We start from the raw sequence: 24,045 nt of genomic DNA on the forward strand, positions 1-24,045 counted from the left end.
TCCCTCACTCACTGACCTATTCTCATGGAAACTTCCTATCCATTAATGAAAAGTCAGAAGTGTGAGGCTTTTATGCCAGTATGAAAGTTGCTTTCATGTGTAGAGATATCCAACTTACTCTCAGGCATACCAGTCGAGGCAAGTTCTAGATCATTCTAGGTAGAACGAAACATTTACAGCATTACCCCTAAAGGATGAGTTGTCCTGAACATGATGCTCCCCAAGAGTTTGTTTAAAAACTGGGTTGCACCCAAGTGTTTTTTTAAAAACTGTGATACATGATATTTTCACAGTACATAGTGACATTTATTGCAGTTTGAATGAGACTCCTATCTTTTGTACAGCTCTGGCTTCCATTAAAATGTTCCCTGGTGTTGGAATCAATTTAAATCTTTCCACATGATACCATACCACTCTTGCCTTGATGTGTCCTGTCTTTGCAGTTGCACTTGTACATATTTTTATTTCATGAACTGAGACAAAATGTACCATGGGAGCCATATATAAAGTGCATTATTACCATGGCCATCCTTATAATTATGATTGAGTTCATACTTGTTCAACGGAGATTTACTTCCACATCACCAGAAAGCCTCTCATTCATTTGCACTTGGTTTTATGTCATTGCTTGCTTCACTGAAGATTCATAGTTCTGTTCTTTGGCTGTTGACCAGATACTTTTGCACAGAACTAAGGACAAGTCCTAGCAACAATACTGTCGATGAGGAAAGGGCTCTGTGTTAACTGAGCCAGGTCTTGAGGGTAAGTTCTTGACCTCCAAGCATCTCTCATTTCACAGAATGTGCAAAACTGAAATGCTCAGGAGAGTCTTTTATAAGGGGATTAGAGCTGCAATATAATGGAACAGCTCAGGAAGTCACTTTGATAAAGGAACAGGATTTGGGGTTATTGTAATGTTTATTTTACTGCTTTGTCTTCAACCTTTGTAACCCACTTTTTGCATTATATTATGTCAAACTTTAGGCAGATTGATCTGTGGTCTTTTCCACATCTGTAATCCTAGTCCCCTGGTGGCTAACTTTTGGCCTGTGTGCCAGAGGTGGCACTCAAAGCCGTCTCTGTGGGCATGTGCGCACAGAATTCGTCATGTGGGGAGGCAGAAAATCCCCCCCCACATATATCTAGGCTGGGCTGGGTGACCAGAGAGGTCTCGGCTGGTGGGCCTGGTGCCTGTGCTCCGGATGGCTGCTGCCGGGGGGGGGGGGGAAGGAAGAGGCAGAGGAGGTGGAGATGCTAGCCCTAAAGGCCCCAAAGAACACCATCTTCTGATATCATTCAGCCATATATGAAGGAACTACTTGTTACCCAAAATGATGGGATGCAATGACCCTCTTTGGGGAAATTAGCTGCAGACCAAAGGTTATTTAGCATGGCTTAAGGAGCGTTGGGTAACTTGATTGATATATATTGCCTGTTTATAAGGGTTTCAGCTCACTATAAGAAACTAACAGAAAAAAATGAATTTCTTTTTCTAGGATGTTATTGGGAAAATAAGAAATGGAATAAAATAAATCCCACTCACAATCACTCAGTTAATGGGGTAAAAATGTTTCCTAAGATGTAATTTAGAGGTGAAAGACAGTTTTTGGATGTGTGTGTGTGTGTGTGTGTGTGTGTGTGTGTGTGTGTGTATATACACACACATATATATGTGTATAGTATACCCACACACATATATATATACACACACATATATGTATACACACACACATATGGCTTCAACCAAAGGACTGCTGGAACATCTCTGTCTTTCAGGCCCTGTGGAATTGTTTAAGGTCCTGCTGAGCCCTGGTGTCATCTGACAGAGAATTCCACCAGGCTGGAGCCAGGACCAAGAAAGCCCTGACTATGGTTGAGGCCAACCTAACATCCTTGGGGCCAGGGATCACCAGTAAATTACTGCTGGAGGACCAAAGTGTCCTCCCTGGGCAATATGGAGAAATGCAGTTCTGAAGATATGAGAGCCCCAGACTGCGCAAGGCCTTGAAAGTCAGAACTAAAACTTTGAACCTGACCTGGTATTCAACTGGTAACCATTGCAGATAGCAAAGTGCAGGCGTTATGTGCTCCCTTACTGCTGTTTAGGTGAGGAGTCTGGATCAGTTTTCGTTTCTCAAAGGTAGGCCCACATAGAGCGAGTAACAGTAATCCAGCCTGGAGGTGACTGTTAACATCCCCCTCATCCAGCCACATGGCCATCTTCACTGGATTCAGCTTCAGTCTGCTCTTTCTCAGCTATCCAGCCACTGCCTCCAAACATTGTGCTAGTGCATCTGGGGTGGTGGCCAGATAACCCTCCATCAGAAAACCCTCCAACAGAAAAATGGATGTCATCCACATATTGGTGACAACCCACTCCAAATCTCTGGACAAGCTGTGCATGTAGAAGTTAAACAACCTCAAGGAGAGGACAATCCCCTGTGGCACACAACCATCAAGTGTCACACGCTGTCCTTGATACTGGAGAAATGAGGCAAGCCATTGCAAGACTGTACTCTGAATCCCAATATCAGTGAGTTGGTGAGTCAAGAGATCATAATCAACCATGTCAAATGCTACGGTGAGATCTAGTAACACCAGTAGCGCTGATCCGCCACAGTCCATCTGCATCCAGAGCTCGTCTGTCATGGTCTCCATCTCATGGCCAGAATGGAAGCTGGACTAGAAGGGATGCAGAACGGATCCATTTTCCAGAAATATTTACAGCTGTTCTGCCACTGCTCTCTCAACTATCTTTTCCAGAAATGATAAATTCAAAACTAGGTGGTAGTTGGCCAGATCCATAGGATCTAAAAATGGCCTCTTCAAGAGTGGGCGTACGACTGTTTTTTTCAGCCTCCCTGGGAAAACTCCTTGTGTAAGGAAGCAGTTGACAATATCCAGCAGGGGCTCTGTAATACCTCTCAGCTGGCCTTCACCAGCCATGAAGAGCATGGATCAAAATCTCTCATTAATTAAAGCTTGAAAATGTATGTTTAGAAATAAGGTCTGGAGCTTGGTATTAGATTCTCTAAAAGCATCGTACTCTGAATTCTGAAGTAGTACAGATTCTCTCCTTCGACTATTTCTTAGTTGCAATTATCTTGTAAATCTTCCTCTGCCTTGGATAAAGGTAATTACTGTTTTAAAAAGGCCCACTTCCTTGCATGATTATCATTTTTGTATTAATATTTACAATAACGCTTTTACACTGTTAATTTTTTTTACTGCTGCAGGAAATGAAATGCAAATGAACAACCGTAAAGATTAAAACATAATGAAATAGGACATACATTCTGCAAAACTAATGAATAAAGTGGCTTGAGGGCACAAAAAGATGTCCTTCCAAAGCAAACATGTAGATAAATAATGAGATAAATAATTTGCAGGAATTGAATTGAGAAGAAACACGATCATGTTTTGGACAAATAGTTAATGTTGAAGTCCTAATTGCATTCCCTCTATTTGAAAATGAAATGTGTCCCTAGAACTCAATCAAGGATCTCATTTTTCTGAAGTGAAACTGGAGTATCAGTGTTATATTTATGCTACTCCTCATTCAGTTTAGCAGTTCTATTAATAGAAGACACATGCCCATATCCGTTGCCTGAATTGGTGGTTATCCTTCTAATAATTAATTTTTGGGAATTGGAGGATAGAAGGCATCTTAGCAAGAGGCAGAAAACAGCAGGATTCTCCACCAGTGTATATTGGGATTAGACCCAGACATAATGAGGAAGACTAAAACTAAAGAAAACAAGTTCTTCTGAAAAGGAGATATTACAAAGAAGAGTGTTGTCAACAATACAGAGCTACGAAAATAAACAGTAGAGTGAGAGTTACAGAGAAGGAATTGTTTCAGAGTGATACATTACCTACTCAGAAGACCAAGAAGTAGAGAACAATGCATGGTCAGTGTGTACTGACTCGAAGAGAAGGATGAACCAACACACATGGTTTACTTCCTAACTTACAGGAGGAAATGAATCCTGAGGCAATGATGAGAAGTGTACCTCATGAACATAACATCTTGATAAGATTATTTGAGTATGCTGTGTGTTCTAGAGAGCTCTGTATAGTGGTCTCCAGCCTTAACAAAAAGACACATCAAGCTGCTTGATGAATCCAATTGCTCAGGAAACGGTTTCAAGGTGAGGCAGAACATTGATGGTCTTCTCTATTAAGGGACAGGTGCTGCAAGGGGTATATTAGTAATTGCTCTATTCAAGGGGTATTTTCAGAGGGGAAAGATGACACATGAGATTGGTAGTGTCTGGCAGGTTGTTCAACAGCTTGCATTCCATTAAGGGTGTGGGGAGGAATGACCAGGTTGTATGTCAGCCGAGATCCCTTTGAGTTTGTAATCAAGCCGAGTTTGTAATCAAACCTGGAATGGGAAAAACCAGCTCTTCCTTCTCTCACCATCTGGATATTAATCAACACTAACTGCACCACCAGCAGGATATATATAATCCTTCATATAAGCACTGATGTTATCATGGCAGAAAGAACATGGGGAAAAGATGCTTACAGCAGTGATAGCAAAGATTCTGCAGGCAGTTCTTCTGAACACTTTGTGAGTAGCTTGGAGAGGAGAGGATAGAACAATGTTGTGGAAATGCAGCAGGGGAAACAAAGTCATCTGGCAAGAAGCATCATGACTTCTCATATGTTCCAATTTGCCAAAAAGCGTTAATCTATGCCAATAAAGGCTTGCTTCAACAAAAAGTGTTAAGCAAACAAACCTCAATATATATGCAATGAACAAAACTTAAAATGAGTTACAAATACCCTGTGAAAATTTGCTCTATTATACATATGCAGTTGGTCAAAGAATGTGATACAACAGCAAAACACCAAAATCATTTTGGCTAACTTCCTCAGGGTGCCATAAAACAGCTTCTGATGAACATGATAATCAACAGGTAATCACCACATGCAAATGTATCAAAATACCGTGCTAGATCTAAGATCTATATCCAAATCAAGCAGGTCAGAATATGTCTGAATTGTAATCTGTCACTGTTGTAGATCATAGAAATCTATTCCATCTGGAGGTAAGTTATTTATATGCTTGGCAATCTGCTTGTTAGAGGCTGCCTGACAGATCTCAGTTGCCAGAGAGGAGCTTGCTTGCAAAGTGGGATCTAAATGATCCTTTGAGAAAGTAGAGGAGACAGAGTTAACACAGGCTTTCTTCCTTTGTGATTTCCTGATTTGAAGGTTGTCTTTTTCCTCATATACGATAGGGGTAAATTTGGGAGTCAGGCTGTAATCTAATTTAAAAGCCTTGGTTACTTGTGAGTAGACACTATTTATCTGGGTGAAATGAGATTTGATTCCAATTGTCTACTAATTCCTCTGTCACTGAGATTTTTCTGAAGGTAGATGGAAAAGTCACTGCTTCTCTCAGTTTTATTGTGCGTGAACTTGTTAATAATTGTAACCCATAAAGACTCTAGATGCCCAAATGTCAAAATTATTGAACAGAAAATAATGGAATGTAAAAAGATATAAAGAGATCTCCACTTGTGCAAAGGACAATATAAGTCGTTTATAGTGATTAGAACTTGGAAGATATTCAAACTTGAATGGGTCTCAGTAGGCAATTTGGTATTAAACATAGAGATTTCTTGATTGACTGGTAATTATACCATCTTCTTAAATTTAATTTAGACTTCCCTATAAAAAGGGCTACTGGATCCTTTGTAAAGTTAAGGCTGATCTGCCTTGTAAAGAGGAGAGAGAATTACCAGGGTAAGTTTGCAGGAGAGTTGACCATTCACTAAATTGCTTACCACCTGGCAAGGCTTGTGGGTCAGTTTGTTCCACTACCTGACAGGAATTATTTAAAGTGTTCAGTTTTACTCCAATACTCCTAAAGTTCTCCAATAACAGTTTCAAGGTCTTAGAGATTAATACAGCCTGATTAGAAAAAATCTCCAGCATCGTTGACAACTCAGGTGTTAAACCAGAAGGATTTTTCTCTCTTATTACAGGCATCTTAGAGGTTTCCTCCTGAGTTGTTCCTAAGGAAAAAGCTTGTGCATTTTCCAAAGCTGCAAACCTATTAGTAAGGGGGAGTCCATTCATAAGCTCCTCCATGGGAGTCTTATCTTGCAAGTACTGATCAATTCCAATTTTTCTTCTGTTTTTGATCTTGCAAGTTTGAGAAGGAGAGCTGGTATTTCCTTGCTCCCATTACTGAGGTTGTAAGTAGCAATTCTCTCTCCACCATTTAAATTTTGCTTTTTAATCGACTTGGAGTCAGAGATGCATTAGGGCTGTCCAACCTGGCTACTATTAGGAAATGGCTAAACGAAGTTCTTGACAGAAAACCGAACTTTTATGGTTAATGTCTCTGTAACACTTTAAGCATTATTCAGTCTCTTCCACAGCTGGTTTCAAACAGCAACAGCAAATGCCAGAGATTCCAAAGTTCACTACAATATTTAAAGACAGACTTAATAATTCTCTCTCAAGGCAGTTTCAAGGACTTAATGAATGTTAAACAAAGAAGCTCCAGAAGGTTGATGACTCTCAATAGCTGGATAGGAGGTTTAAGTTTAATTTAATGTTTTGGAGAAAAGCATGCAGGATGATCTAGCTGGGCTGCTGATGAAATCAGGGTATGGGTATTTGGAAGTTCTTTGTGAGATTGGAGGTGGGTATATCTTTTGAAGGCTGAGTTGCTGTTATCCAGAGTGCCTGAGCCTTCAGAGAATTCATTGTCTGATGCTAAGCGTACTAAGCTGATGTCATAGGTCAGGCAAGCCCTCCTGAATTAAGATTGGCATCCATCTTGCCCTTGCTCTGCTCCATGAGTCTGGGCTGTCTATGATATCAAGAAATGACTGGTAGGATCTCAGAAATGCCCCCCTGGCCTGGCAATAGGCTTGCATGCCAATAGAATGGTGCCATTCCCCATACTTTCCACCTTTCCGATCTTCCTCTGGTTGCCAGTTTGGTTTCCACCTTTCCTATCTCCCTCTGGTTGCCAGTCTGTGCCTGACATCCCCAGTGTATGGGCCACTGACCTTGCCGTTTTGCAGGATATTGCTCTGCTCAGTAAGCAAAGCTGTAGAGGCTGGGCAGAGTTTCCCTTTCATACTTTGCATATTGACTTAAGCACTGCAAGTACAGTGGTGTAACTTGGAAGTGCAAAATGTTTCCTGTCGTTGTGCTAATACAGAATTTTTAAAAAATTGTTCAAACCTGAAACTCCTAGAACATTAAAATACGTTGGAGTGTGTGTAGACAGCTTCTAGTCTATTCTAGCCCATCTTGCCAGTATAACGCATAGGTAAAATGAGGTGAAGACAGTTGTGCATAATTGTGTGGCACAAATAATCACAACAAGAAGATATTCATGGATTAGTGAAGCAGAACAGTGTTCCTGAGGTGCAAGGAATCAAATGCAAAGTAATGAAGTGGCCATTCAGAGAAGGCAAAGAACAAGGGTGATAATAGAGCTAATTTCAGACAAGTACACGAACAAGCATTTTTTACTGTTCAAACTAGAGAAAGATAACATACAACCACCCCCCCATGGAGCTAGTGTGAAATATTTAATGTTGCCCCTGTGACAAATCTAGTATGTTGCTATGTGACTCACAATTAGAGACTTGCTGCTACATAATTAAGCTTATGACAATATGTACTTACAGATGCGTTTGTGCTTTTTAAAATAAACACTGCTCAGCAGGCATTTTTACCATAGTCTGAAAAATTACTCCAAAGATCTCATTGGAGCCATTTTTTTAAAATTATAGTTGAAAGATGACAAAAACCTGTTAGTTGCTGTGTTTCGGAGATACATACCATTTCACCCCTCATAACATTTCCTTGTAGATCACTCTTATCTATATATCTGTAGCCATACTGATCTTGATCTGTATCTTTAATCTAAATGGTTTAAAAACATCTAGCTCTAAGAAAATAACTATAATTGGTAGTTATGGTCTTATATATTAAACTAAGCTACATTACCAAGAATACTGAGAAAATGGTCCATTCATCTGTTAAAATCACCCTGCCTATAATGTATCGGGTTGGCTGTTACATAAAGAAGTGAGGTGAAAACCACACATTCCTCAGACCAGTGGAATTGTATACCTATACAAAGATTGTATTCTGGAAGCATTATTCAGTGTGGAATATAATATATATGAAAACTATAATCTTTGATATCCTGTAAGGCTAAGGAATCTCTGAGGGTTCTGACTGAGCTACTGGCCTATGCTTCAGTCACGGCAATATGTCTTATAACAAGCTATACATTTTAGTGTATTGTCGAAGGCTTTCATGGCCAGATTCAACCGGTTTTGGTGGGTTTTCCGGGCTGTGTGGCCATGGTCTGGTGGATCTTGTTCCTAATATTTCACCTGCATCTGTGGCTGGCATCTTCAGAGGTGAATCACAGAGGGAAGTCTGTTACACACTGTGTCCAGTGAGAAGTCTGTTACACGCTGTGTCCAGTGAGTCTATTGCATACCCTGCAGCTGTAGAAAGGTCTACATAGGAACTACAAAACACAGCATTCAGACTCGTATTAAGGAGCATGAAAGACACTGTCAGTTTAACTATCCTGGAAAATCTGCAGTTGCAGAACATGTCTTATCCAAAACTGGACATAACATTTTATTTGAAAACACTGAAATTCTGCACAGTTCAGAAGGTTACTATGTCACACTGCACAGGGAGGCCATTGAAATTCACAAACACCAAGACATCTTCAACAGGAAAGAAGGGATTCTGAGAATTAACAAAGCTTGGCTACCAGTACTTAAAAACACCAAAAGCAAACCCCAAGGGCATGCTAAGTTCATGAACAATGGACTCCACCCAAACACAGGATTTGTATTGACCAATACTGTTGCTGCTGCAGGGCATGAAAAGGTGAATCACTCCCTGGACTGAAAACCCCCATCTGCAATACAATACTATCAACCACATCTTTGCACAGCAAGTTCCACCCAAACACTTGCTGATTGGTTCCCCACCCTGTGACATGGACAATATATACCCCACTAAACATTCCCTTCTCACTGGACACAGTGTGTAACAGACTTCCCCCTCTGATACACCTCTGAAGATGCCAGCCACAGATGCAGGCGAAACGTTTGGAACAAGATCCAGCAGACCACAGCAAACCCACCACAACCAGTATACATTTTAGCTTAATAATGGCTACTCTGGCTGATTGCCACCTCCCAGCATCATGTGAGTTACTGATAGTAAGGGTTCAAGAGATGTTAGATGTAGTCGACCCACGCGGTCAGCGTAAGAACGAGACGAGACGCGGAGATAACATCTGGTGGAGATCGCCAGCAGCGGGAGACCGGAGGTCCGTGTTCCTAGCGAGTCTCCCGTCTGCCGGTTCCTGGCACCTTTTATTGTTATCCTATTGGGGGCGTGTAGGAGGGAGGACCGGGGGGGGGTTCCGGGAGAGCGGGAGGTCGGGAGATCATCATGTGATGCATGATCTCATCTGGCTACGTGCGGAGAGGAGCGTACGCGTCTGAGCCTAATCCTCACCTGGGGGCAAGACCATTGTCCCTGCGCCCGGTGATTGAGTCAGACAGTTCATGACCCGTGACTCATGGGGGGATGAGGAGTGGGGGTGCGATGCGACCGGCAAGGCCGCAGGTCCGTTGGCGTCCCAACGTTCTACTACGGCGCTGCTGGGTCGGCAGTGCACTACTACAGTTAGATGGTGGAGACTGCCCTTAAAGCTAAATTTCAGGAGCAATTATGAATGTAAGCAGTCTGGTGGAATATTAGGAGGCTGTAGATGTTGCTTTAGAGCAACCTAGTTGATATCAAAGTACTATGGGTAGTCCTGTCCTCCATTATCACCATGTTTTGAAACAGCTTTTGGTCCCAGAATTCATACTTATTGGATTAGAGTATGATCATTGTCACAGATGCTTTGTCCATGAGCACTATGGGAGAAATTGAATACCACTGCTAGAAGTCCTGGTAGCCTGTGTTGACATTGCTGGTACTGAATACTGCTTCATCATCTGTTGCATGGCCTTGTCCCAGGGCCCATACTGTTTTTGCTGGACTGAGAGGATCTGGTGCTATCCATTCTCTCACTCCTATGGAGGGTACCTACTTGACCACAGCAGTTGGTCTCTTTGTTGGGAGCCGAGGTATGTCACCCTTTTTTCCAGCCTGCTGATCTTGAGTGGGATTGAATTGATTTTGTGTATCAGTCAAATAGTACCTGGCTGTCTTGGAGGTGCCTGGGCCATGTGTCAAGATGAAAGAGAGAAAACCCTTTATTAGAATATTTGGACTTGTCTATCATTTAGAGCACCTTATTTTTCACCACAATTATTTCTGACTTCTCAGGAAGTCAGCACCACTAACTTCTCAATGCTTTTATTATTACAAAGGGTTCAAGCTGAGACCTTCCGCATGAAGAGCATGGGCTCCGTTGTTGAACCAAGAACTGCTCTTTGGTCTGTTTTCTGATTTTGTGGAAAATGGTTGCTATTTTATTGGATCTCAAGGAGCTTTTGGTTAAGCTCATGAGTCTTAAATTATACTTACCAAGCAATGGGTGTTGTTTTTGTGGATGCTTTTTTAGATTTCTGCTTGTGCAAAAGCTGCTTTTTAAGTTATTCTTGTACAGCTATGTCTATTGTATGATTATTTTATTCAATTGTTTTTTTAAAGATTGTTTTGTGCTTTTTATTGCAAGTTGAAAATAGAGGTAGGATACTATTTTAAAATAAATTTGCTTAAAACTCTAAATAAGAAAGCAAAAAACATGGTGACTTTTCTAGCCAATCTTTTTATCCATAAGTGCACAGTTATATATTTCTAATAAGGTTGTTGGGGGGGGGAGGAATACACATTTTCTCTTTCAAACTTTCACTTCTGCTATAAATATGGTGTCTTACTATCAAACTGACATCTTTTCCTGGTAGAGTGGGAAAGGATTGATGCAATATGCATGCAGCTGCAACATTGTACATTGCTTCTGTGCACCAACTTGCTTCTCTGGTGGTGGCAAATGTTGCTGTGAAAACAGCACATAATATTTCAGCAGCATGCCGAATGCTTCCTACTCATGTCTGCCACCACTTTGTGTCTTGATAATTTCTGTTGAAATTTTGAATCAGATTCTGATAACTATACCAAGTTGCTTAGTTTCCTTCTTTAACTGGAGTCTGTTGAGAACCAAGACAGCAACCTGTCATAAGAGATCCAGCGAGCCAATGGAATTGTTTTCCGTTCAAGCGTCTCCTCATTCATTTTTATAAAAGATACATTTCTGCATACCCTTCTTGTGTGTATTCAGATCAGTGACTGTTACTAAAATGAATGGGGAAGCACAGGAGAATTGTGTATATATCGGATTGTTTCAGGAGAAAATTGTAGTGAACAGATGTTTCACAATCCATCTCTAAGCAACTAGAAAGTACTGCAGATTGATATGTTATTCTGCTTCCATCATAAATTCAATAAACATAAATATTTGTTAGTTTCCTGGAAGTTAGATTCCTGGGGAATAAACTGTTGGATTCTGCCTTCTGGACACTCTGATTTAAATTACAGAGTCCATTAAACAGGGTAATTTACAATGTTCTCAGACTTTGCATATGGAACTGCATTCATACAGTTTTCCATTTGGTTTGGAAGAAGTCAGTAATTTAAGCACAAAGGAAACATTATTAATGCTGATAGGTGATACTAAAGAAATTGGTTAGTTTTCTAAGAAGTGTATTCATTGCTCCTGTCCAGGGCATTAATTTTAAAAGTAATGTGGAGCTTGGTAAAGGTTGCAAATGCAAACTACTGAACTAGAACCAAAAGGACCTTTCTGTCTATTTTTCAGAAATATTGACTTCAGTTGGCTTCTTTTATGCTTGCTCTTGTAAAGAAGCCTACAGTTGCAGAACAGCTATAGTGAAGCACTGTTTATTTATTTTTTGACTCTTACATAGAACTGTTATGTAGAATGACAACATAAGAACAAAACAGGCTGAGACTATTTTCTTTCCACATTATCCTTTTTAATAAGACAAACTATCCACATATATTTCTGATGAATCAGACATTGTCTTTAAACGGATAGCGATTTATACAAAAATTCTTGAATGCAACAAATGTACTTTTTTGTAATCCACATCAGTCCTCACACTCCCAAAGATAGGAAAAGTACATTACTTCCTCATTTCATGAAACTGGCATCAGATCAGCCCACTTGGGAACTTCCTAAAAGTAATTTTATAATGTTCATTGGGAATTTGGGGCTTAGATCAAATGTATTCATCCACCAATTGTTAGGAAATATAGTCTTCTGTATTCAAACATTATACAATACTGCTATCATGTGAAACTAGATTCATAAGATGTACAAATAAGAAGTACTGCAGCTGTTCTTTCATGGTTCACACCATTAGGATTCTTTTACTCTGCCTATCTCTTCCAACTAGATACTGGAATCTTTCTGCCAGCAAGTAGTAAGGCAGGAACATAGGCCAAAGGGAAGATGGTGGTGTCACAGCCTTTCCAAGGTGAACCCTAGTATAGTCTCCTGATCTGAGGGAAAGTTGGAGAATCTGGGAACCTCTTTTTAATGAGTACCATGGTCTCTCTAAGTACTTGCAGGATAGGTCTCTCTAGAACAACACTCAGACCAAGCAAGGATGAACAAACCCCAGCCAACCTGTTCTGAATCCACTGCTTTGTACTGAGCAGCTTGCGATTAATTTGTGCTTCTGACATCCAAACCAGCAAAGCAGACCCAGTCCAGCCACAATTTAGCTGTTTGTCCACGTGCATCTCACTCCCGAGAATGTTTTCTCCAGCAGTATTAGGCAGCAGACAAAGCATGTGGGTTCCACAGGCTTCAGTCTTACTCCCCCTACTATTTAATGTCTATGTGAGACTGCTGGAATACTGTTAACGTTCTGCACCAGTGTTTCAAGTCATTAATGGGATGGATGAGGGTGAACAAACTGAAACTTAATCCTGGCAAGACAGAGATTCTCTGGGTTAGTAAAAAGGAAGGCCAGGGTATTGATGTCTTGGATGGGGATATAGCCCTTGAAATGTCAGGAGTACACATTGAAAGTGCTACTTGACACAGCAATCACTTTAGAAGTCCAGGTGGATTCAATGGTTTGGAGTGCTTTTGCCCAGCTTCAGTTGAGTCAGCTGCACTCGTTTCTGTTTCAGTCAAATCTAGCCACAGTGATCTATGCCTTAGTTACCTCTACTGTAATGTGTTGTACTTGGGCTTAACCTTGCAGAGTGTTTGGAAGTTGCAACTAGTGCAGGATGCTGTGGCTACACTGCTAATCAGGGCCAACTATGTGGAGCATGTGATCCCCGTGGAGGAGTGGGGAATCCATTTGCTCAAATATTGTAAGGCTGTAAGTTCCTCAATCCATTGGGTTACAGCAGGTGAGCATTTATCTCTGAAGTGATGTAATATAAGTGTTTTAGCAACAGTAAGGGCATGCAAGGTCTATTTTTGTTGACCATCAATTAGTCTCCAGGTGACCAACAAATCATTTACAAGTGCTTAAGAATCCTCAAAGAACAATTAATATACTAAGATCATATTTGTGTGTGTAATTTCTTCCTCCCCAAAAGACCAAATAACTAGACAGACTGAAAGCAAGAGATATGCCTTGCAAGTTATAACAACAGTAACTAGACATTCTACTTGGTTCTTTACTAAAAAGGCTCTGTGATGTCCAATATACCCTACACATAATTTTTTGCTGAATAAGCCACAGCTTGAGATCTGTAGAAACAACAGGTATTAAGTTTAGGCTGAAATCCCACTTCTTTGACAAACACATATGCAGTTGGAAAAAAGTAATCATTCAGCAGACGTGAGGGAGAGGGAGAGCCAAACTTTCCTCTCCAACTGTGAACTCTGTAATGGTTTCAAACATTTGTCTGACTTTTTGAAGGAGACCAAACAGGACCATCCCAACTCCCTTTTTTCAGATGGAAAGCAGAGATGTAATCTTTCAGAGGTTTTATATTAACAAACATCAGCAAAATAACATTATTGTAATGTGTGTGTTTTTTGTTAAGCAATGAATTTTTAGTGTTATCATCAATCAGTAGTTTGGAGAAAGGACAGGAAGCTGGAGTGTGGATGCAAGGGACAAGGAGCAGGGTCTTGTCAAACAGCAGCAGACATTTGTGCGAAGGGAGTGGAGGTCAAGCATCAGCATGATGTTCCACTGATGCTCAGAAATGGGCAGAGCAAAGTAACAGCAGATTGAGGAACTGCACACTAAAAATGAAGCAAGTGGAAATTGAGCAACACCCTCCCTTCATTCAAAAAAGCACATCTGGTAGAAGCAGGGAATACCTCCATTTCCCATAGAATACCTCCATTTCCCAGAGAATACCTCCATTTCCATGCAGCAAAAGCAAATAGGATGACTCTGGATGCCCAAACAAATTGTGAAGATTTGCAGAAAATACCTTGTGAAAACAGCCAGAATGTGGATTATGCAATTATAATAGGACGTATTTTGATTCTGCATGCATTACCCTGTTGTAGTTTCATTTTTTCCCTGATGTAATACCATTTTTCTTCACTATATACACACTGTATCATTTGGATTTTGATAATCCTATTCCTAGTACAGTCTTGTTTGATGTCTACTCATATGGATTGTATTTATTACATTGTGTTTATCAGCTGTCTCTTCATATGGACAGCTATCAAGTTACACAGTGTAATCCACTTTGAATCTCACTGAGAAAGGTGGACTATAAGTGTAGTAAATAAACTAAAATCGACTAAACACTAAATTATAGTAGTGAAGCACTACAAGGGAAGGGATCCTTCAAAATAAGAACTCAGGGTCTCAACGGGGGAAAAGTGTACTGTAATGTGTTTTTTTTCTCTTCTTTATCCCACTCTCAGTACCCTTGCAGTTAAACTAATTTGCACCCTTCTAAGCTCACTGATTTCAATGTAGTTAGGAGGGTGTAACGCTATTCAGGACTTCACTGTTCAGCTTTCATGCGCTTTTCGTTGCCCCTTCCTTGAATTAGTAGGCTAGGTTCTAATTTCAGAAACTTTCTGCATTTTATTGGTTTCACTGGATTACTTGCTAGAAGGAACTTCTGAATTTCTGCTGGCTTCTGTGAGATTTAAGGCTTTCCCACCTGCATCAGCGTGAATCAGTCTTATAGCTTGCCATCCATCATGAGCTTAATGGTGCTTTCAGCCTTACAATGCAAGGTGAGGGTTGTAAGTTCACCCTTATTGCAAGGCAGAGTTTGAAGGTCTGGAAAACTCTTCACTGCAGCTGTCCTATCCTTGGAATGAAATAAGTATGCTATTTTACAGATCCATATCTGGAGGCATAGGAAGGCACAGCAGAATTTGTGCATTCTTAAATTGCCTCTTTGAGAATCACTAGCAAGATATGAAGTTTTTGCATTGCCAGCTGATGAGATAATTTGATATTTAGAGCTCTGTTCATTAATAAGCTATGCACCATTTACCTGGTTTTCTGCAGAATTTATGAGTCAAAAGTGCACAGTGCACCAAAAATGACCCATTCATCAAAATATTTTTTCCTTGGTATAATTGGCTAACCCATCACAGCAGCCCTAGGGACACATTACTTACAAAGGTGGGTCCTGCATAAAAGAGGAAAGCAACTTTACCTTGGTTGGGAAAGTTCAATTTTGGCTTAAAAATTCAAATGGTTCTTTGAGACAATGTGCCAGCTCACAGAATTGTTGCAAAGTGGGGAAATGGGACTCAATTCCATGTTGTAGTGGTCACATGATTATTTTATCCTTTAGCAGATTGATGGGTTCCAACTTTAATAAGAGTGCCACCATCAAAGATGTTTAGAAATATTGCTGTAAATATTGAAGGATGCAGCTAGTCTTCCTTGCTAGGTGAGGTTCAATATGTCCAGGACCAACCAGTTTCAGTGATGTTATTATGGTTTAAGGAATCAGGACCTCAAACAGGTTGACAGGGAAGGATTCAGCCCTCTGGTTAAAGAAATTGACCATCTCTGCTTTGTCGGTCCTGACTGATCTGGCCACATGGCCACTGTAAGTCTGCAGTCAGACTGGGGTACTGCACTGTACAAGGGTCCACCCATGCAGACAACTTGGTGAAGTGTGTATATTTGTATGTATATACAGAATCAGCCTACCGGAGGCCTCCCCCAAAGGGGCTGCTGACTTGAGCTCCCACCCGGCTGGCATCCCCGTGGAGGGCAGTGCTGTGCCAAGAATGGGGACCAACTTGCGCCCCGCTGGCTGGTCCAGGTTTGATAAAGTGCTTGTCAGGTCCTGGTGTATAGGGGTGACTGTCGGGGGCCTGAAATCCCTGGTGTTGCTGTACCACCACCAAAAGACCCTGTCCAGGGAATAATATATGGGAAGGGGCCACCCCCAGGGGCGGGTTGGGCCACATAAGCTGGATCCAGGCTTCCCATGGCTTGTAACGAATGCATGGGTGTACTACAACCTGGCCACATCATCGCGGTGAAGCTTGGAGGTAATTGTGCAGCGACTGGCAATGAGGTTGATGAAATCATGGGGGAAGTCCCCTCATCTTGCCATGGAGCCACTGGCTACCAAGCCCTTTGGGCAGTGAGGGGAGGGTACGCCATTGGCTGTACACACAGCCCCAAAAGATAATGCCTAGTACAGGGCCTGGATACACCAATAGACTGAACACCCAGGGCTTCACTCACTGCTCCTTCCCCTGCTGAAGCCTGCGCCTACGTGGCCTCCTCTGCATTTCTTTGGCACCATATGCTAACCAAACTTCCTCCTGACAAAACAATAAGAGGGAATGTGGGAGGGAAAATTACCCCCAGTCCACAAGTAGTAAAACTCCACTGGCAAGCCTCAACTTGCCCTCTAAGATGGCCTAGCTCCCCGAAAACAGCAAGCGCCAGTTCAGTTTGCTCCAGGTGTTGAGGAAGGCCGGAGCAACTGCGTGCTGCCTAATATATAGGGAGCGTGCTCCACCCCTTGCGCTCGTGCGCCAATGTGATCAGGCCATGTGTGGCTCAGCCGCCCAGCCGGCCCAGGGCACGCATGCTCACTGCTCTGGAGCTCACCATGTGCCCTGCCCCCTGTCGCAATTACGGCCTAGCTGAATCTAGTGCTGTTATTTCTAGCTATGCTATGTAACGGACAATGTAATAACATGTGTTGGATTGATTCTTCATTAGCTGAGCTGCAGGGACAAAATCTTTCATTTAAGGGCACTTTCTGTATTCTGCCCTGAGTAGTAGCTGAAGGGAGAATTTTGCACCTGGCAAGAGTTAGAGCTCATCGCAATTTGGGTTCTAAAACCAAATGGAAATATCTAGCCATGGTATGTGGTTTTAGCAGTGCAAGGGAGAGCAACGTTTATTTGCCTGCTGCACCAGATAGCTATACTCGAGATCATATCATCTATTGTTGATAGTCAGCTTCAGCTTGTTGGCATTCAGTAGGGCCAATGCGTCCAGGGATAAACCCAGTTCATGAATTTTCACCTCAACAAAGGACCACCATTGAGTTTTGGTTATGAGAGAAAGAGCCTGATAAGTGAAACTTTTATCACAGTTGTTAAAGCACAATCGTATCCAGAATTGGAAAGTCATGCACCATGCTCTCGTTTGGAGTAAATGTTGGCCCACCTCCAAACAAACCGCAGCATATGGGACCGAACTTGGTGAAGTATTTGTATTATACATATTATGCTGTCACTCCATCAGTAACTAACTACTGGATTCAGTTCAAGGCACAATTATTACCTACAAAATCCTTCATGATCTAGGACCCACATTTCTGCTACCTCTCTTAATATGCTCTGCTGAGACAGCATCATTCCTTTGAGCAAAGCCTCCTGTTTGCCCACTTGGCAAACAGCTGTGTGTACCTGAGCCTTCTCTCTTATGGTTCACACCTAGGGGAATGGCCAGCCTGACATGGTCAGGAAGGCTCCCATACTTTTGTTGTTCTGCAAAATGTATGAAATGAAATTGTTCAAGAGGCCACTTTTATACAGGCAATAGAGTTTTAATGTCTGAAAATGTTAGGCAGTTTTTTACATTGCATTGTTCATTGGATTTACTGTTTTATTTCACTGTACTCTTGTTTTGTAAGTTAATTTTATGGCATTATTCATATGGTTCAAAATATTGTATATATTAAACTGAAGCCCACCCCAGACAAGGGGTGCTATTGGAGGAGCTACTTTGGAATTGCAAAGTCAGCCTGTTCTGGGGAGAGTTGTGAAGGAGCAGGTTTGTAGCTTGGGGATACTACTGGGTCCTGGGCTATGGTTGTAGTGTGGAGTCTCTTTTGTGGCACATAGCACCCTTTATCAACTCCACTGGTCTACTAGTTACGGAGGTTGCTAGGAAAGTGTGATCTGCCACCATGATCCATGTTCTTATCCAATTTAGATTACTATAATGTAGGGCTGAAAACCATTTGGAAACTTCAAATGGTTCAAAATACAGTGGCCAAGCTACTATCAGGTATTGGTTACAAGGCTCATATCACCTCTGTGCTGAAAAATCAGCACTGGCTACCCATATGTTTCTGGGCATGTTTTTTCCCCCATTAAAGCATAAAGCGCTTATACATGAAGGACTATCTCATCCCATAATTTCCATCTTGTCAATTAAGATCTATCTCACAAACCCTGCTCACTGTGCCTCCATTATCAGAGGTAAGGCAGGTGGTAGCTAGAAGCTAGAACGTTTTATGTGGTAGCACCTCACCTTTGGAATGCCCTCCCCATTGAGGCTCGCCTGGTGTCTCCTTTACTTTTTTTATAGGTGCCAGACTAAAATGCATCCTTTTACCCAGGCTTTTAATTAGGGATGTTATGGCGAGCTTTTTATACTACTTATGTCCAATGACTTGTTTTTAAAAATTCTGTTTTTTAATTGCTTGTTTTTATACTGCAATTTTTAATTGAGTCACGGAAGACTCAACGAGGCAGCATAGGAATATTTTAAATGACTAAATAAATAACACTAGCATTTTAACATTATTTTTGAGTCTCAGAAAATGGACTGTAATTGAAGTAAATAAGTAAGTAAAGCTTTCCTACGTAGCTAAAGGGAATTTCTTTTCTTTTTTTGTTACCAGAAATGTAACTGAAAAGAAGCTCCTGTTCTTTAATGAAAACTTTCATACTGCAAATAAGAAATCTTTATGTTTTTAAAAAATAAGGTGGGTCAAAACAGCAGTCCAGGCATACCCATTAGCTCCATCTTGCTTTCTATATGATATGTAGGATGAGATTTGGCTTGACGTGATTATATAGTTGCATGACAATGAGCCAAAATGTAGGATGTCAAGTCCATGCATACTTGACTATGATTAAGTGATTATGTGGATAAGATTAGGCAACTGATCTTTGTCTCCTTTGATTTATATCTTTGTGCAACTGTTCAAACTCAAGTTAAGCCGTTTTGCCTGAAACAATATATACATTGACTGTATTTTTTGAAAAGTATTGAAGATTTGGAAGTGAAAGTTCAGTGGCTATGATTTATGCAACTGGGCTGTGGTATAGAACAGGCATATTTTTATTGATCAGAAGATGAAAAAATATACAGGAAAATCCTCTATTGACAATATAGAGTTATGACTACCGTGAGAATATATATATATTACATATAGTGAAAACAATGCACCAAACACTGTTGTTTCAGCTTCTGTTTATTAAAATTCAAACATCATTTATTATCAGCTAGAGTATCTGGCAAGACAGAAAGTTTCTGTTAAATACATTAGTGCAAATTTCTTTTTGAAGGCATCTCAGCTTGATAAAACTCAGCTGGAAGTACCCTTCTTGCATGTGACTCTTGGTTCTGGATGGTTTGTACTATCCTACCATTTTGATCACCAAATGTCTGTCAAATTTAGTTGGATGTGGTTCTTAATTGCTGAATTGAGACATATGAATTTTCATGAGATGCATGTATAAAATGTACTTCACAAGATTAAAAAACTATAAGTACTGACATTGTAAAAAGTCTGACTAGCTTTACTGACTTTCGGGTCATAGTTTACTGAAGTTAATATAATAGGTTGTTAAAATTATTGTTTTAATTGAGAGTGAGGTTAAATAAGCTGACATCCACTTTATTGTCCTATTTTTATGCATCTTGTGTTTATGCTGCAGCAAAGGAAAGAAAATTTACTAGACTATATTTTATTTGGAAATCTTTCATATTGGCGCATCTGAAAGGTACAGAAATCCTTCAACTAATAGATAACAGGTTTTTTCCTTGCAAGAAAGATTCCTCTAAATATTACACATAGAATGCCTGAATTTGATTTTATGAAGTTCTTACTGAATGATAATTCATCTGTCAAACCATTAATTTATATGAACTAGGTGGAATTTGTTTATATGCCGATAAAATTTTTCAAGTGGTAAGCTCTTTCCCCATTTTATTCATTCTCCTCCCACCCTGGGCTGCAAATACCTGCAAATGTCAGTTTGTCTTTTCATTCATACAATCCAAACATTTTTAATGGTAAAGTTTGAAGTGTTTTTTTCCTTGCAGAGAAACATACTTATAGTCCTTTTGAATTTGAAGAATGTCACTTGTATTCTTCCAGTCCACATTTAGATTCTAGTCAGTTCTTATGACCTTTCTGTTCTGTCATTGAACCTCTGCTTCAGTTGTGGGCACTGCTCTGTCATGTCACTTTAGGGAACTGTTAATCGTATAATTAATTCCTGCTATAATTTCAATTAAAGGACTAGACACCTTGGCTTTGCACACCTGTCCATGTAAAATGAATGGTCCCTATTATTATAACACTGATGACTGAAATTGTGTGGGTTGCATATGGTACTACAAGGTGCCGTTTTAACCTTGGAAAGGTGCATTTACATAGAAAGAGAATTACTTTGACAAACTGTATTTTAACTTTTAAAACATCTCTCCATTCTCTGCAGATGAGTGTAAGCTCCCCAGTTATACCAATGAAAACAGGTAGCTTTTCTCCGTCACTGAAAGCTGTGGCTACAAAAATTTTTGGGTGCAATCCAAAGTCAAGTTAGATTTTTCTAAATCCATTAACTTTCATGAACATAAAGGTATAACTCTGCTTACATTTTGTTTGTTGTGGATTCAATTCAACTGAAAAAAGAAACTTTGGTTTTAGAAAAAAATAAAATAGAGATGTCCTAACAGTGTGAATTGTGTGACTTACTGTGCAACTGCACATGCAGTTACTCCAGCCTCAGCCTACCGATTTCTTTATAGATATTGTCCTGATCTGGATAGCCAAGGATAGCCCAATCTCATCAGATCTCAGAAGCCAAGCAGAGTTGGCCCTGGTTAGCATTTAGATAGAAGGCTAGCAAGGAATCCCAAGGTCACTATGCAGAGACACACATTGACACCTCTCAAAGTCTCTTTCTTTGAAACTCCTATTGGGTCACCATAATCAGCTTTGACTTCATGGGGATGGGGGGGGGATGTTTCCCATTTCTTGATATTGTAGTTTGAGGGGTGGTGATGGTCCATGTGTGTGACTCTATATGTGTAGGTACATCATTGTAGACAGTTACCATAGGATGACAGAAAAAAATATGAGGCACTTGCTATCCACCATATTCCCAGCACTGAGACCATTTATTCTTTAACAAACAAAAGGGCTATGCCCATCCATCTTTCATTTTATACCACATTATGTTGTCTTGAGAGCAACCATGGTTATCCATATTGTTTTCTTTTAATTCAAAGTAACCTAAAATCTGTAATGCTTCAGTAACTACAGCACTCACAAGTTAGCAGCTTGTGTAAATAAAAAAAAAATAAAATAAAAGAGTAAAATGCTGCATCTGAATTTTATCATAAAACTGTCATTTTACAATTGATTGGAAGTTCTAAAGGCCATTGTTTTGTTCAGGACATTCTAAATGTGCGGTTGGGTAAGTGAATTGAAGACATCTTTTTTATGTTAACAATTTACTACTTCTTTGTAAGACACCTACAAAATAAGCATGTCCAGCAGAGATTTGCAAGTCAGATGATTGTCCACAACGCATTAAGATCTTGTCCTCCAATTCTAGTTTTTAATAAGGTCTATAAACTTTATGACTTTGCCCAAGATTTAATTAGCTTTGGTAGAACAATAAATTGCAGCTTATGGGACAATGTGAATTAAATCTATTTTACTTATTTTGACCTTTTGTCATTCCATAGAAGAGTGTATTTTTTTTAAAAAAATATACTCAGCATCAAGAAAGAATTATGTGAAAATTGTGAAGTTTAAAGTAGTGGCACAAGATAGCTGTGTATTAATCAAGCATTAGTTATGGTAGTTAAGCATTTAGGGATAACAAAATGTAAATGTGCTTTCACTGTAAACTATGTTTCTTGAAAATGAATATATTCTTTAAAAATGGTTGCAGCAACATTATTGAAAATGTTAATCAAGCACATTTGCATATTTTACAGATGGCTATGCAGACGCTTCTTAAAACATGCAACAATTTAAGAAAGTTTTTAGTAACGAAGGCAGCAAGGTTTCAGTTGTTGGTCACTACAATGCAAAACAAAATCTTTTGGAAAGCGGTGCTTACTTTAGCATGATAGAGATGACTTATCTCATAAGCTATCAAGGAACACATTAATTCACTATCTTATTACTTTGACCTAAATATTCATATGAAAAATAAAGCATTTCTTCTGACCATAGCCCACGAATTCCCTAGAAGATTAAAATCAGAACTAGTTATGGCATGAGAGAATGTGAAAATAGAACACAACATACATGCACTGTGTTACCAGTATGGTATGGAGGATAGCAGTTGAAGTCAGTTTATGGATATGTGTTTTTTATCCCTAGGTGACTGAACAAGGAAGTTCATTAGATCTCAAGCAAGTAATTCTATCTCAGCCAATCTTGCCTTACCGCAGAATGTTTGTTGTTTGCATAATCCCATGTACACAAACACCTTGCTGAGGTCACTGCAGGAAGGCCGAGGATCAATTGAGAACAATTGATATTGTTAACACCAGAAATTATTCACATCATTCTAATACTATTCAGTGAAAGTCTCTGAGTAAGTGATGTTCCTGATGGGTGCAGTTCTTCAATTTCTTCAAGAACTCTGGGGGAAAAATATTTGGAATTCAGCTATTCCACCTTGTGTCTCTCTTTTGGAATAGGATGACTATTCCTATTGGAATAGGATGACTAGTATTGAGTCCTAACAACAAACCTGATTCATCACTAGCCCTAACCTTGAATATCCTTAGATTTACATACTCAATTTTTGTCCTTCTTTTGAATGCAGCTCAAATTTATAACACCCTAAAGGTATAGAATTGGTATAGAAATGTAATAAAATAAAAATAAATAACAATAAAGACTTCCTTGTTTTCAACAGACTGTCGTTCGATGTGATATCAAAATCTGATGACTTGACAAAATGTGGCATACACAGCTTGCTTTAAATCTATGTTTGTTTTGCATATTGAGATGAAAATTTTAAAACATAAAAAAAGAGAAATGACAAACTGAGGTTTCATTTCCAGCCTACAAATAATGATTTTAAACCAGAATTAAATGGTACACTTTGAAATTTTAGTTTGTAGGAAAGAGGGAACTCCCACTAAATTTTTATCTAACAGATTATGACTATTTTAAGTATCCAGTATTCTAGCTGTGCATGAAACAAGGTGCAAGGAGATGAAAAATACAGACTAAAATTTTTCAAGATGCATTCCTATAAAAACAAACCACAGTAAAATTTAGCTGCAAAGTGCATTGAAAGTGAATTGAAAGTGCATTATTCTGCATGTGCGGAAGGGGGCTGTGACTACACTCTGTGTGTCTTCAGGAATCCAGATGTAAACTAATAGCTAGCTAAAAGAAGGGGATTGGGAAAAGGGGCCACCAACCTCCAAGCTCAGAACATTCAATGGTGGATTCCACACAGGGCAAATGTAATGGGTGTAGAGCACAATACAAATCATTTTGGGGGATGAGACTTTTCACATGTTCCCTTCTCAAAATTTTGTTTCTTTCAACCCA

Source organism: Sphaerodactylus townsendi, linkage group LG03 (assembly GCF_021028975.2).
Source record: "Sphaerodactylus townsendi isolate TG3544 linkage group LG03, MPM_Stown_v2.3, whole genome shotgun sequence".
Lineage (NCBI taxonomy): Eukaryota > Metazoa > Chordata > Lepidosauria > Squamata > Sphaerodactylidae > Sphaerodactylus > Sphaerodactylus townsendi.